At 39.3% G+C, this 5,017-nt stretch overlaps 1 protein-coding gene and 1 long non-coding RNA gene across 3 annotated transcripts in view; one reads left to right on the top strand and one right to left on the bottom strand.

Annotated features, from left to right (window-relative positions):
* The window catches only part of LOC102201297 (uncharacterized), a 4,808-nt gene extending 1,918 nt beyond the window's left edge, over positions 1–2,890 (top strand). Inside the window, exons 2-4 of one of the 2 annotated variants that reach the window (XR_001290298.1) lie at positions 1,484–1,544; positions 1,851–1,920; positions 2,096–2,890. This is a non-coding gene — a long non-coding RNA (uncharacterized LOC102201297). Of the gene's footprint in view, positions 1–1,483; positions 1,605–1,850; positions 1,925–2,095 lie in introns of both variants that reach the window. The other variant, XR_001290297.1, reaches the window with a different exon arrangement.
* Positions 1–5,017, bottom strand: part of LOC102206054 (neural-cadherin-like) — a 366,907-nt gene that overhangs the window by 12,677 nt on the left and 349,213 nt on the right. The gene's annotated exons all lie outside the window — the stretch shown is intronic.

Genomic DNA, 5,017 nt, shown 5'->3' with positions numbered 1-5,017 from the left:
TTGGAATTGTGACATTAAAAAAAACAATAATTGCTAAAAGAAATTTAATTTGTAGTTCTAAATAAATTCTAAATGCATTTAGGACGTTTTTTACTCCCTTTATGTCTCTTCCACGATGTTATTTTTCTCGTCTACAATGTTGGTTACAATTACATTAGCATGACCAATTATGCAAATTAGGCAATGACATCATTTAGCGACTTCTAGCGACTTCTAGCGACTTTTAGGACAGCCAATAGCGATTTTCCTTACTGAGGAGTTGGCAACACTGCTTGCATCAACATCTCACTGCACCTCATTCTGAAATTTCCTGTGAACAGCTACAAAATACAACGTTTGGATTAACTTGTCATGGAATAACAAGGCAACAGACCTCAATTGGTCATGAAACTGCTGTCAGTCAATTGTCCAATTACTTTAGAGTCTCTGAAAAACAGGGGACTGTGTATGTCTATAATTCCTCAACAGTTAATGCAATACTTTTGTTAAACCCCTTGAATTGAAGCTGAAAGCCTGTACTTCAGTCACATCTTGACTGTTTGATTTAAAACTCAATGCTGTGACATGCAAAGGCACAATTACAGAAACTGCATCATCATTTGCATTTTTGGACCCGAATTTAAATACAGGGTCAGTAAAGTAACATAAAACAAAGCCAGTGAGGATACGCGATACTGCCTCACATAGATGGTTTCTTTTATGCAGTGCTGGGTTGACCCACTTATCTTGGGCAGTGAGTTTTCCTTCAAAACAAAGAACTATAAACAAACAAAGAAAAAGACAAAGAACGCAAACATAAAAAGCCACAAAACAAACATACAAATACCGATCAGCAGTTTATTCTCTGTAGTGCTTTTAATAAATCATCCATCACTTTTGAGTTTTGCAGGAAAGATAAACATAAATAAAAATAAAATGTTATTTTTCAGAAGGACTGAGGGGACTCCGGCTGAGCCTGCTGGTTGAGGCGATGCAGGTTTTAATGGCCCATGTGAGGAGCTGGTTGAGTCCCAGTGAGAAGCAGGTTTAATGGCACTCGTGAGGGACAAAAAGCAGCTCAGGAACATTGTGCTGGCTTTGACTCTAAATGAATTTTAAATTACTTTGCGCACTTTTTTGTCTTGAGGAAATTTCATCATCAAAAAAAAAAAAAAAAAAATCAGCAGGCAAATTTCCCCTGTGATGGACTGAGTTCAGTGTCGGTCCCCAAAGTATTTGAACAATCATCCAGCTCTACAGGTGACAGCTGCCACTGCTGCCTTAAACAGCACGCTTTAATCTGAAAACTGTTAGCAATGTCGCTACAAAGGTGCACCTATATATCGTCTCCCTCCTGCTTGTGCTGTGTTCTCTCCTCCTTCACTTTCTGCAGGTATATGGAGAACTGCATGTTCTGTACTTAGATGCAACCTGTCGAGCGTTTATTGTTGTATTGTTTCTTGTCTCTCTAAGATCTTCTTTTCTGTCTGGTCTTTCTAAGCAGTCACGGCAGATGGCTGCCCTCCCAGAGTCTGCTTCTACCGGAGACGTCCTACTGTTAAAAGGTTCCTTCTGCTCATAGAGAATAGTTATGTCATAGAGGTTTCCATCTAAAATACTGAAAGGTATTTACCTTACTGTGAAAAGTGCCTTGGGATGACAATCATGGTGATTTAGTAATATATACATGTAATTGAAAGTTAATGATTTTGTGTTTTGGGCCAAGGTGCACTTTCAAGTCTTTCTCTTTGAACCTAAATGCCTTCAAGTCGAATTGAAATCATGTTAAGTAATTTTCCACCCTGAAACACTGTCACCATCATTGTATCTTTAATGGCTTTTTATAATATAAAAGCTCCTTTTCATCTCAGATGGCTGGAGGGACGTGTCTGCGTTTGATCCACAGATGCTGGCAGGCTGAGCCCCGGCAGGCAAACAAGAGTAGGTAAACAAACTAGCACTAAAGTCTACATGGAAATGTGCTGTTAACCGTGATATTGAAAAATGAGGGTTACACATGCATCTAACCAGTCAAAGATTAGAGTTGCAGGTAAATCACAATAATCAATTTTTATTGATTATTATTGTTATTTTTTTAATTTATTGATCTCTGCAGGGAATCTCATCCTCTGTTTCCAGCTTCCAGGGACCGGCTCCAGGTGTAAGGCAGGAACAAGGACTGAATGATGGGAGAACTAGCCTGGCATGTTCTTTACAGCGGGGGAAACAAAGACCTAAGACTGAAACCATGAACCCTCCACAGCGTCCAGGGTTCATTGCCCACTCTCCATATCTGAATTCCATGAGCCTCATAGACTGCCCTTCCAGTTCACATTGTATATATGACCCCACTGCACTACAAGCTTGTTTGTTCTAATTTACATGCCCCAACCTCGCTCCCTCTTTCAGATCATTCACCTCCCATTAGTACACGGTGTTCTGTCTGGTTCTGGAGCTGCACCAGTCCCCTCTGACTCCTTCCTCAAACCACAGCTTACACCATCTGCCATTGTGTGCTAGAAATGCTGTCAATTTCTTGGTCCTGTCCCAGATACATCTGGCTAATAAGCATTCTGTAGTGACGCATGCTGGTTTGATTGAAGTTTGCTCAGAGTGAAAAGAAACCAAACCATCAACTGATTTTGGAACAGAGAAATTAAAGTATATGTGTGAAAATGCATTTAAATGCCATTTAAGGCATTTTTATCTGACATCAGCTGATGACCTAAACAGCTTGTTTTTGTTCGATGGCTTTCTCCAAAAGTTGTAGACCTAAAATGTTACTGCAAGCATAAATGAAGTTGATTGTTTGGTGCCAAACCTTTTCAGCTGGTCACTACTCAAAAGTCAAGTATGCCCAAATGTGTCTGTGTAGGTTCTCAGTCATCCGGGACATGCAATTGTCTGCCATCTATAATCCAGTTTTGAGGTCCCTTCCCAGACGCCTTCACGCTCACTCACATCCTGGGCCATTTATAACCTTAGCAAGTCACATGATAGATAGGGTGAGGCTAGGTTTCACAATGGGTTCACCCGAAACCTTGGCTGACTGTGGCCCACACCCGTTTTCACACCTTGGTTTGTGTGATTAGGCAGAGGATCGATAGGGGGTCCATGGCCCTCTGGGAGACTTAAAATTTGGGACTCTCCACCAAGAGTACTTAGAACTGAAGAAGCTTCTTGGATGAAATGTCTTCAAGAAACCTAAAGAAGTCCAGATGCTTTTCTTTCCCAGCTCCTTAGACTTCGCCCAAATGCGTGCACATGGAATTTGCTGCAAAGATCCCTAAAACACAGTCAAGACAACAAATAAACTAATATGGATGAACCCCCCCCCCCCAAAACAGTTATCTTGTGACTGTGATGATTTATCTGTGAGGGCACATTTGGCGTTATGGTCTCTAAATAAAACGCCTCATCTAAATATAGTAAATCAATCTGTGGATTATTGTGAGGTTTTTGCGAGTGTGTGTTTGTTTGTGGCTTTGAGTTTCAATATGTATTTACATGAAGCTGAATAATACTCAGTGTTCCTGCGTGAGGAGGTGGTAAGACAAAGGGTCATCAACACGCACCTTCAGCACAGACTGCAAGCTCTGCCAATGCATACATGAAACAGTGCAGCGAAGAACGTCTCTGTCACACTAATTAGCCTTAATTTACATCATTTAGATGGATCGGAAAATCCATCTCTACATGATTTAAGTAGGTGCTCGTGCTATTTCAGTGGGATATTCTATGGCATATAAAGACATATCTGGTGGTGCGTTCAATAAAAAGCAGTCCATGCTGTGTTTAGGGAAGATTAAGAGAGTCTGCATCTGTGCTGTCAGACCACTGCTGTGTGGGGAACTTAGACGATAGATTGGTTTATTATTTAAGACAAAATAACTATTTGGCTTTTGAGCATTGAGCAGTATTGTCTGATTATTTATCTATTTTTTTGTAAGCATACATTTGGTCTTGATGTTGCTATTTTATCCACACATGATGAAACTAGTGCACTGGAGCAGGAGCAACCTCCCAGCGTAAAACCATCTGCCCCCTTATACTGCTGCAAATGTCCTAGAACCGATCTGCTGTGGCCCAGTAAAGAGTTCAGTTTGAGTTATGACGTGGATTGAAGAATGTATTTTTGTGGCATGCTGTGAACATGGATTGGCTGTGTGTGTGAAAACAAAATAAATATTTATGAAACCGGTTCTCCAACCTTTTCTGGCTTTCCCCACCTCAGAATCTGAAGTTTTACTCAATAATCAACACTGAATGTTGCTTAAATAAACATGAGTGTGACTGCACCACTAAATTCTGGCTTATTAATTTTCCCTAAACATCAAAAAACTCCACGACCCAGCACTGGGGCCCACACCACAGTCTGAGAACCGCTCATCTATGACAATAACACCACCTGACAATGATGAACAGATTCACCATAATACAAAAATATCACATTCAATGCTAAAAAAATAGCCACTGGAGTTTAAAGAGGAACTCTTGACCTTTGGGACATACTTTGTGTACTTTCAGACTATGTTCATTTTATAATAAACACTTATTTTTAGCATGTGCATGGTATCACTTCTAAGCCTAAAACATACTGAAAATATTCAGAGAATATTAAAAATAGGTATTCTAATAAAAAGTAATACAATTTGTACATTTACCATGCAGCAGCATGGTAATGGAAGTATTGACCCTTTAAGACCTACCATAGAACCAAGTCCGCCAGAGCTTATATTATATTTTTACATGCTGTGGAGCCATTTTTGGGAGCATTTCAAGTTGCTATACATCAATACAACCATTATAGCCCAAATTTTAATAATATGTCTGCATTAAGTGCATAGTAATTACATAAATTGCAAAAAAGTGCAATAAACTACAAACAAATCGTTTTTGTTTTTTTAACATACATTTCTAGTTAGAGAAATTCAAAACTGGAAATACAAAAAAGTTGCACAAAATAGTTTCCCACCACAGGAAATTTATTTTGAGCGTCTTCATAGTTTTATTTTTGAAATACACCAATTTTTATACA

The sequence above is a fragment of the Pundamilia nyererei genome, unplaced genomic scaffold (genome assembly GCF_000239375.1).
Source record: "Pundamilia nyererei isolate P.nyererei 1_Seehausen unplaced genomic scaffold, PunNye1.0 scaffold00019, whole genome shotgun sequence".
Lineage (NCBI taxonomy): Eukaryota > Metazoa > Chordata > Actinopteri > Cichliformes > Cichlidae > Pundamilia > Pundamilia nyererei.
The sequence above is the reverse complement of the archived record's forward strand: the minus strand, read 5'-3'. Positions and strand labels throughout refer to the sequence as shown.